General features: G+C 38.8%; 1 pseudogene; it reads right to left on the reverse strand.

Moving 5' to 3' along the window:
* Positions 1–614: 614 nt before the first annotated feature.
* Positions 615–10,189, reverse strand: part of LOC109218368 — a 9,853-nt pseudogene continuing 278 nt past the window's right edge.

The following is a 10,189-nucleotide window of genomic DNA, read 5'->3' on the forward strand; positions in this document are numbered from 1 at the left end:
TATTATATGTATAAATATTTATTTATAACAGGTGCTATATTTTGGTTTTAACTGAACCGATACAATAGCCTACCAGAACCTTTGCAATAGGACACAAATGGCGTTCCAATAGACAATGTAAACCGTTGCAATAGGTCCAATAAACTGTTCCAAATACAAAATAACCGTTACGATAGCCTAAAGAAGCCGTAGCTATATCCAACATAATCGTAGCAATAGCTTACATAAGTGTTGCTTTAAATAATAAGGTAACGGTTAAAAACCGTTGCATAAACAATACAGTAACAGTTCTAAACCGTTCCAATTGAAACAAATAACCGTTCCAACAGAGAACGGAAAAACCGTTGCAATAGACGTATCTATTGTCACGGCAATGCAAACCGTTACAAGAACCGTTCCAGTAGGCCTATGGGTACGCCGGTTGATGTGACGGTCTTCGAACCGTTCCAATATACCTATGGCAACGGTTTGGAAGTCTGTGAGAACGGTTTTGCAACCGATCCCGTAGACCAATTTTTCAGTAGTGCTCTTTCACTGCATCTTAACTTAGAGCAGGCCCAAGTTGATCTTCATGCTCCTCCGGGCCCAACTCTTGAGTAGATTTCATCACAATTGTGAAAAAAAATTGAAATAATATGTAGAATTTCATATCATTATTCTTGTGAATAAGTAATACAAATGACATGAACTTCCCCAAGAATACAGGCTATCGACTTGATTTCACACTCCTCAAAGGGGGAATTGATCAGTTCACTAGAAAACAATCTTTTCGCTAGCATCCACAAAATTGTGGTAAGAGAAACTATTAGGAGGAAGTCAAATTAAGATAAAAAAGGAAAGCCTGTAGATGGTAGCCATTCTCCTCCCTGAATGAAATTCCCAACTGTGAATTGACTGGCCATTTCACTCTGGCACTAGTATTTGAACCTGGTCCTCTGTTCATGTATTCCCCATAGTAAAGTGTCTTCAATGCAAAATCACCGTTCCATTCTAACCATCCAGCAGGCTCTATTAAGCTGCCAATGTACGACTGAAGAAAGACAGTAGTTGAATATTCTTTCCAGGGACGTCCTAGATAATTCTTGAATGATGATAGAACTGGAATTAAATCAGCATCGGCTTCCACTTTGCAGTTCAAAATTGAAATCCCAGTATTCTGGTTTGGATCTTCTCTTCCTTGGGCAGTGAACAGGTTCTTCTGATTCGGGTCTGGTTTACGAGCGTATAAGTTACAGTTCTGGAGAACTACGGCTGCGTTACCGAAAATGAAGTCGACTGTTCCATAAACGTCGCAGTCACGATAAAATTGACGAAGGGAATGGACGTAGAGCTAGAGTGTCTTGATATGCAACAAAGCTGCATTGGTAGAAAACAGATAAGTCTGAGCTACTGCTTGGTGCTTGCTTGGTCCCGCATAGTTTTCAAACGTGATACCTTTTGCTAAGAATCCTTTTCTACCACGGCTGCATTAAAAGAGAATCACGAAATATTAAAGAAAAGAACTGGAAGAACATATAGTAACAATCCAGATTCTTCTACGTGGTCAACCCAACACCCTCCATCGAAAACTTATACTGTATATATAGAAACTTATATTGTATATATATGTCAAAAATAATTTTTTATTTGTATATATATGTCAAAAATAACTGATAGTTCACTTAAAAGTTTTTTGAAGTGAGATTATATTGTACAGGAAAATGTTAAGCAAAGAAAATTGACTCAAGAAAGAACATGCAGGAACCAAATGTCCTGGTACTACATTTTATTTTGCTTAAATCAACAAAAGAAAATTTTGTTTTCTCGAGCGCTGAAAGGAATTAATCTTTTATTGGGCTCCTAGAAACAGAACAGAATAATAACTTTGTGGTGTTCAGGGTTAATGTCAGGATTAATAGCAATTAAAAAAAGAAAAAAAGGAAAACAAGACGTCTTCTTATGCACATGAGAGGACATGCAGACCTTCAACCAAAAAATTAAGGCTCCGTTTGGCCATACATTTTGGTACCGTTTTTTAAATCTTTTTTGAAAACATTGTTTGTTCATAGATTAATGGTTTATTTTTGAAAAATTTCTGAAATTATTCCCAAAATCTAATTTAGGGTAGATTTTGGGTGAAACTTGTTCTCCCACTCATAAAATTTTAAATTTTTTTCAAATAAAATACATGTCCAAACATAATTTCAACTTTCAAAAATTATTTTTTAAAATTACTTCAAAAATTATTTTTTCAAGTTTCAACTAAATCTACGTCCAAACGCTAGCTAAAATAAATAAAGAGAGGGCAGGCTCATTTTTGTCTTTAAATGGTTGGAAATCGAGATATGTACAAACATAATGATTTCCGTTGGAAAAGGTGAAAATTATATTAAAACCTTACTAATGTACAGGTTGCACGTTGGGAACAAGAATTCATGCAGTCTTACTGTATAAAATGGATCTAATATTAAAAATCCATTAAACAATTGCCGGATGTGTCACTTGGTGTCCAGTAAATTCCACCCAAATTCCTTTGACAAAGGTCAAGGGCAAATTTATTTTGACGTAACTTTATTAACCAAAGAGTTTAAACTTTACCCACTGAGTGTAAAAGATTAAACTACAAAATAAGGTAGAAATTCTTTATATTGTCTACGTTATTTACTGAATAAAACTTAATTAACAAACATTCAAAGACATGCAATGAACAAGATAAGCCCAAGAAAGATTATATTTATACGAGGTCCTTAGCAAAATATTGTTTGCTTTTTCTGCTTTTTAAAAATAGAGTTCACACTAGATAAAATAATCCTTTTATAAGTATAAATTTTAATAATATTTATATAATTTTTTTAAAATTTGAGATTAGGTACATGTGCGCAACGCGCGTGCCCGACTAATATATATATATATATATATATATAAAAAACATACCAACAGTGGCAGATCGGAAAGTAGTCCATCCATCGACATGATTCCGGTTACCCTTTATCTTTGTCTTCCCGATCCCATCTCCGACAAACATTATCATGGTTTTCTTCTTGTCTACCTCAACGTATTCAAAATATAGATCACGAATCTTGTATTACTGGAGTTGGGTGCTGCACTTAAGGCCTCGTTAATAGTCGTGAAATTACCACTACCATCCTTTGCCACCACCAAATCGAACTTGGTCTGGTTTACTGGAGCTTGCAAAAGTGCTCTCTCTCGCCTCTTCAGCCATTTCGGGAACCCATTCTTCCAGTAGACGATACTGATGTCCTCTTAATCTTCTTGAGCATGGCGAGGGAGTTGCTGACGTGCTGAGCGATGGTATGCAGATTGTCCTCCACGTAACGGGTTAAGTTATTCTTTGTACTGTAGAAGAGTCCATCGAGGCAAGTATCCTCATTGGTCATTGTGTTAGAGTCGAAGCTCGATAGTCATGGCGGAAGTTAGTAGAAGAAAACCCTAGAAGGGTTGAGAGAAGAAGGAGACTGAAAAATGAGTCGGTCAAGTTTTTAATTGACCAAAAATCCAAAATGTATTACTCAGTATTCTCTATTTATATTTACATGTGTAATAAAGCATAAAATGTAAAGTGTAAAACTATAAAAGGGACTTCTGCTTTCCCTTGGCAGATTGGGCCTGTGACTGTTGGGCCTGAGCTTGGGCCTGAGCTGTATCTGGGCTAACACCCCCCCTCAAGCTTGAGGGTGAGAAAACACCAAGCTTGCAAAGGAGACTATGATGAACTGGACCATGAAGAGCTTTGGTCATAATGTCTGCTAACTGGTTGGAGCTGGAGATAAAATGCAAAGAAATCAGACCACCCTGTAAACAAGTGCATGATCAATTTCAATGTGTTTTGTATGCTCGTGGAAAACTGGGTTCTTGGCAATATGGAGGGCTGCCTGGTTGTTACAATAAATGGGAACTGGGCTGGAGATGGACAACCCAAGATCACTCAAGAGTCTGAGCAGCCAAGAAATTTCAGCTGAAACTTTGCGAAGAGCTCTGTATTCAGCTTCAGCTGAGGACAAGGAGATAGTGGGTTGCTTCTTGCTTTTCCAAGAAATGGGGCTACCACCAAGTGTAATATAATAACCAGTGATAGATTTGCGAGAAATGGCACGTGCAGCCCAATTAGAGTCAGAATATGCAGTTAGAGACAAATCAGATGAGCTGGAGAGAAGCACCCCCTGAGCTGGATCATTGAGTAGATATCTGAGGACATGAAAGGCTGCCAACATATGGGGAACTTGAGGCTTTTGGAGAAATTGGCTCAAATGTTGAACAGAGAAAGAAATATCAGGCCTAGTGTGTTGCAAGAAGTTGAGCTTGCCAATTAACCTCCTATACAAACTAGGATCAGAAACAGGTTGTCCTATGTCTAACACAAGCTTCACAGAAGGGTCTAAGGGGGTCATAACAGGAGAGAAATGTTGGCAATGAAATTCAGCTAAGAGGTCAGAAGTGTACTTGTGCTGGCTCATCACATAACCTTGAGGAATAAGGGAGATTCCCAACCCCAAAAAATAGTGAATTGACCCCAGATCTTTAATTTTAAACTGAGCATCCAAGAAAGACTTCAAGGAGTTCATCTCAACTACATCATTACCAGCCAGCAATATATCATCAACATAGACAGCCAAAACAATCAGAGAGTCATAGGAGACTTTAGTGAATAATGAATAATCATTCATGCTGGAAATGTAGCCTTTGGATTGCAAGGCTTCAGACAGTTTTGAAAACCACTGTCTAGAAGCTTGCCTAAGGCCATATAGGGATTTCTTGAGTCTGCAGACCAAGGGAGGAGAAGAAGTAGGAGCAGATACATCAAGACCAGGTGGAACCTTCATATACACTTCCTCATGAAGATCTCCATGAAGGAAGGAATTGTTCACATCAAGTTGAAACACAGTCCAGCCCCACTTAGCAGCCAAAGTGAGTAAGCATTTGATGGTTGTTAATTTGACAACAGGGGAAAAGGTTTCAGTAAAGTCAATGCCCTCCTTTTGGGTATCACCCCTAATGACTAACCTGGCCTTATATCTTTCAATAGAACCATCAGCCCTTTGTTTGATTTTGTAAACCCATTTGCAAGGAATGGCCTTCTTGTGGGAAGGTAAAGGTACAATGTCCCAGGTCAGATTTGCCTCAAGAGCTTGAAATTCCTTTAGCATGGCCTCTTGCCAAGCAGGATGTAAGGCAGCCTGCTGGTAGAACTGGGGCTCATGCATGTGTATGTTAGCAGAAGAGATCTTGGAAGAGGAAGGAAGAGGATGAGAGGAAGAGACAGAGGAACAAACATAATCCTTGAGATAGGAAGGTTGATGGACTGTTCTGGTTGACTTTCTCAAAGGTGGAGGAGAAGAATCAGATATAGGAGAAGGAGAAGGAGAAGGAGGTGAAGGAATATGGGAATCTGGAGATGTGAAAATAGCAGGAGTAGGGGAAGATGAAGAAGAGGAGGAAAAGTCTACAAATTCAGACATGGAAGAGGAGGGAAAAGTAGAAGGTGGATCAGACTTATAGGGAAATACATGTTCATGAAAGACCACATCCCTGGAAAAGAAAATGGAATGGGTATTAAGGTTAAGAAGTTTGTAACCCTTTTTGCCAAAGGGGTACCCCAAAAATATAGAGGGAATAGCTCTAGCTTGGAATTTATCTCTGCCAACTCTAGATGAAGTAGCAAAACACAAACAACCAAAGGACCTTAAATGATCATAAGGTGGAGGTAGACCGTGAAGTTTTTCATAAGGAGAAAGACCCTTCAAGACAACAGATGGAAGTTTATTAATGAGGTAAGTGGCAGTCATAACACATTCACCCCAATATTTGAGGGGAAGGTTAGATTGAAAGAGAAGGGCTCTGGAGATTTCCAATAAATATTTGTGTTTCCATTCAACTACCCCATTTTGTTGAGAGGTGTGAGGAATAGTGGTCTGATGGAGGATGCCTTGGCTTGAGAAGAACTTGGTGGCTTCAGAACTTCCACCAAGTTCAAATGCATTATTAGACCTAAAAGTTTGGACATAAGATTTAAAATGGACTTTAACCATAACAGTAAAAGCTTTGAGGATAGAAAGAGCATTGCTCTTGCAGGAAAGGAGATGAGTCCATGTAGCTCTAGTGTAATCATCAACTAAGGTTAAAAAATATCTGAAACTATTGTAAGTTCTAGTGTTATATGGACCCCAAATGTCAATGTGCACTAGTTGAAAAGAGGCAGAAGTGTGGATAACACTCTCAGGAAAAGGCAATCTCTATTGTCTTGCTAGAGGACACACAGGACACATGAAATTTTGTTTAGAAGACACCTTATCAGATAAGAAAGGAATAGTTTTCATTCTATGATAAGGCATGCGCCCTAACCTGTGATGCCAAAACAAGTCCAATTTATTATGGCAATGAGATTTATTACAATCAGGAGTACCATTAGCATGTGTAAGAACATGACTTGACTTATCAGATACAACTGAAGCAGAAGCAGGTAAAACACTAGAAGTAGAAATAGAACTAGGCAAACAACTAGAAGAAATATTCAGAGAATCAGATGGAACAGGAAAGAGATCACCATCTGGATGGAGGTAGTATAGCCTGCCTGCAGCTTTACCAATTTCCAGTGGCCTCTTCAGAGAAGGGCCCTGTAAAGAACAAATAGATTTGGTAAAGAGTGCTTGACAATCTAGTTGACATATAAGTTGATGAACTGATATCAAATTGAAATGAAAAGAGGGCACCAGAAAAACATGAAGTAAAATTATATCATGTCTAAGATACAGAGATCCAGCTGACACAACTTTAGCTTTATATCCATTAGGTAGAGTAACAAGGAACGGTTTGATTAATGGTTGGACATTGAAAAGAAGATATTTATGTGGGGTCATATGGTTTGTGGCCCCTGTATCTAAGATCCAAGGGTTGACACCTAAATGGGAAGATGCACACACATAAGAAGCCTCAGAATCTACAGCATACTTGCTAAACAAACCTACAAAGTGTGCAAAGGCAGATTGATCCACATTAGAGGCATCATATGTGGAAGTGTTTTACATTTGAACTTGTTGTAACAAAGTCAGCAGGTGTTGATACTGCTCCTTGGTAAATCCATGTGCTGAAGGTTCAGCTTGCTGAGAAGTAGTAGTAACAGCAGTGTTGGATGGACTTTCAGTCTGAACACAGGAGGCATATCTCTTACTTTTAGTGAACTTGAAATCAGTAGGGAATCCATGAAGTCTGTAGCACTTATCTACAGTGTGGCCAGGCTTCTTGCAATACTTGCAAGAGATATTTGGAGCAGCTTTCCTGGCCTCAAAGTACACTTTTTGACTGAAAGTTCTGTTTGTATTAGAAGGACTAGGAGACACCAAAAAGGAAGTTGCATCACCAGATAGGTTAGGAGCAGTAGAGTGAGCTTCCCTTTGACTCTCATCTTGTTGTAAAAGACTATAAGCTTTGCTGATTGGTGGGAGAGGGTTCATTAACATGATAGCACTTTTAACAGTTGTGTATGAATCATTTAGACCATTGAGGAACTGAAACAATTGTTGGTCCTCTATGAATTTAGGCAAAGCACCACATGAGCAAGTGGGTCCTACATATGAAGAATTCAGCTCATCCCACAAACTTCTCATCTTTGTGAAATAGGAGGCTATATCAGAGGAGCCTTGACTAGTAGAGCTGATTTCCCTTTGTATTTGAATGTATTTAGACCCATTTGATTGGCCAAACCTTTCATTTATGTCTTTCCAGACTTCCTTAGCAGTTTTAAAACACATTACACTAACAGTTATTTCTCTAGATACTGAATTGGTCATCCAAGCTTTAACCATATCATTGCACCTTTCCCAATATGGATAATAAGGAGATTCAGGAGTGGGTTGACTGACTCTACCATCTAGTAGGCTGAGTTTATTCTTTGCAGAAAGGGAAGTAAGCATACTGTTACGCCATAATACAAACCCACATCCATTAAATGGAACATATACCAATTGACTTCCAGGATTATCTGAGGGATGGATATAGAACGGATGTGAAGGATCCAAGGAAAAGGGAACAAAATCGTTGGAAGTTGAAGAGGAATTAGTTTCATCTACTATAGACCCCATTTTCACCAGAAACTAAGTTTGATACTAAGAAATTACGGTACCATGTCGAATTTGTCAGAAACAAACTCAAATCATGTACATGCAAGCAACATCGACATCAAAAATAACAGAACTTGTGATTAGGAGTGGCAGAGATACCGTCCTTCTTCTAAGAACCCGAAGAAGTAAGGTCTTGTATAGCCATGAACCCTAGGTTGAGCAAATCCAGCAGAAAATACCGTGTATTTTGAAGATTATCGACGATTCTCTCAATAGAAGTCGAAAACCCGTGAAACTTGAGCGAAAACCCAAACTTCTACGAACGAATTCTGAAAACCGACGATCTGGTACGATCCTTAGCAATTTCAAATGAGGCTACCATCAGAAGAAAGGTTATGACGAGAGGAATCTATATTCCCGCTCTGATACCATGTTAGAGTCGAAGCTCGATTGTCATGGCGGAAGTTAGTAGAAGAAAACCCTAGAAGGGTTGAGAGAAGAAGGAGACTGAAAAATGAGTCGGTCAAGTTTTTAATTGACCAAAAATCCAAAATGTATTACTCAGCATTTTCTATTTATATTTACATGTGTAATAAAGCATAAAATGTAATATAAAATGTAAAGTGTAAAACTATAAAAGGGCCTTCTGCTTTCCCTTGGCAGATTGGGCCTGTGACTGTTGGGCCTGAGCTGTATCTGGGCTAACACATTGCGGCACTGAGAAGTGTTTGGATGTCATTATTGTAGTGCTTGGAAGCAGATTTCTTATGGGAAAGATCAGTGACGGCTGTTCTGAGCTCGGCAATAGTTTCTCCCAAGAGTTCAACACACAGTCTTGGAGTGCTCATTCTTCAATAGGTTCTAGTTTGGGGAAATGCCGACGAAGGTCGCTGCAGTTGTGGGCGGACGCTCTGACCTCACCCACTGGAAGAGATGATCTCTGCAATGGATTACGGTGGAGATTTGGGAATGAGGAGAGAGTGGAAACACAAAGCTCTGGGTGAAGTGTTCCTTCGCAATGGGATTGTGCTATTTGGATGTTTTTGTGAACGTGAATATGCGGAGTCGTCGTTGCGACTGCTGTGGACGAGGATGATTTTGGGTTGATTAAGAGAAGGAAGAATGTGAGTAAGACAAGGGCTGTGGAAGCCAAGATAGTGAGTATCAGTGAAGGTTTATGTCTGATATTATACAATATGTTCTTATAAAAGTAGGGAGAGCTGATCCACAAGTTTCAAACTTTGTGACTGAAACAACAAGCAGCAGATGCTCTCCCGCTTGAACTAGTATATATACAAGTAGGGTGAGGGAGAGCTAGTGTGGTGGAAAGGAATACCTTATATATACAGAGGCAATTCAACTGAACTCATAACTTCCAATGTGCATCATAAATATATGTGTAAAAGTTCATTAAAGTTGCAAAAAATAGTAGATATAAACCCATAATTTTAAAAATACAATGAGTTGAATTGTAAGAAACTCAAAGGCTGAACTTATAGACTTTAGATTCTGGATTATATATATTACATGAATAGATGCTGGCCGGTGAGGAATACAATAGAGGAAGTAATTAAATGAGGGTTAGCGTTTCCCTTTACTTTTGGATCTCACACATTACTTGCATAGGCGTTGGACACCAAATTATAGACAAAACCTGATCAATTGGCAGTGCAAGATGCCAGGCATCAACTGGTGGGAGAGTTGGACATCTTCACCTTGATCTTGTTTAAATAAATATTCATATATAGTAACAAATTTAAGAAACCTTTGTCAGGCAGAAGTTTTTATTTTTCAGATGATCAAGTAATTAATTACAGACTTTTAATTTAATTTGGACAATAGGGAACAGTAGATGCAATCTAGGGTAATTAAGAAATTGAATTCATGGCATACAAACTGTATTGGTCAAAATCTGACCACGGTGGTCGATCCAACTGGGATCCCGACTAGGTGGCGGGATAGTAAGAAACATCACGACTTGCTCCAACACGAGTACCTACAATGCACATTATAAGTCACAAAACAATACTCAAGTAACGACGAACACGGTCGTGGTAGGGAGGCCCATCGGCTAAAGAATATAGCAAGGACTCCAGGACTATATATACAGGAGAAATCCTCCCAGTGGGGGGGGG

Source organism: Nicotiana attenuata, unplaced genomic scaffold (assembly GCF_001879085.1).
Source record: "Nicotiana attenuata strain UT unplaced genomic scaffold, NIATTr2, whole genome shotgun sequence".
Classification (NCBI taxonomy): Eukaryota; Viridiplantae; Streptophyta; class Magnoliopsida; order Solanales; family Solanaceae; genus Nicotiana; species Nicotiana attenuata.